Genomic DNA, 1,146 nt, shown 5'->3' on the forward strand with positions numbered 1-1,146 from the left:
GGGGGCTTCTTCACGCAGAGAGTGGTGGGAGTGTGGAATGAGCTGCCGGATAAAGTGGGAAATGCGGGGTCACTTTTAACATTTAAGAAAAACTTGGACGGGTTGATGGATGAGAGGGGTGTGGAGGGATATGGTCCAAGTGCAGGTCAGTGGGACTAGGCAAAAAAAGGTTCGGCACAGACAAGAAGGGCCAAAAGGCCTGTTACTGAGCTGTAATTTTCTATGGTTCAGGCGCTGCTCATGATTTGCCCAACTGCCACATGCCTTCCCTCTTTGACAACAGGCTGACACCATTCAAACACTTCCACATATAAGCATAGAATCATACAGAGGTCATTCGGCCTATCGAGTCGGCACCAACCACAATCCCACTCAGGCCCTATCCCTATAATCTCATGCCTGGCTAGCCCTCCTGACAATAAGGGGCAATTGAGCATGGCCAATTCACCTGACCCGCATATCTTTGGCCTGTGGGAGGAAACCGTAGTACCTGAAGGAAACCCACGCAGACACGGGGAGAACGTGCAGACTCCACACAGACAGTGACCCAAGCCGGGATTCAAACCCAGAACCTTGTGATTGTGAGTCAGCAGTGCTAACCACTGTGTCTTCCCCGGAGCGGAGAAGCTACGGCATCTCCTCCGGAGCCTTCAACATGTCATTGATGAAGACGAACATCTCGCCAAGGCCATCCCCACACCCCCACTTCTTGCCTTCAAACAACCGCACAACCTCAAACAGACCATTGTCCGCAGCAAACTACCCAGCCTTCAGGAGAACAGTGACCATGATACCACACAACCCTGCCACAGCAACCTCTGCAAGACGTGCCGGATCATCGACACAGATGCCATCATCTCACGTGAGAACACCATCCACCAGGTACACGGTACATAGTCTTGCAACTCGGCCAACGTTGTCTACCTGATACGCTGCAAGAAAGGATGTCCCGAGGCATGGTACATTGGGGAAACCATGCAGACGCTGCGACAACGGATGAATGAACACCGCTCGACAATCACCAGGCAAGACTGTTCTCTTCCTGTTGGGGAGCACTTCAGCGGTCACGGGCATTCGGCCTCTGATATTCGGGTAAGCGTTCTCCAAGGTGGCCTTCGCGACACACGACGGCGCAGAGTCGCTGAG

The sequence above is a fragment of the Mustelus asterias genome, unplaced genomic scaffold (genome assembly GCF_964213995.1).
Source record: "Mustelus asterias unplaced genomic scaffold, sMusAst1.hap1.1 HAP1_SCAFFOLD_627, whole genome shotgun sequence".
Taxonomy (NCBI): Eukaryota; Metazoa; Chordata; class Chondrichthyes; order Carcharhiniformes; family Triakidae; genus Mustelus; species Mustelus asterias.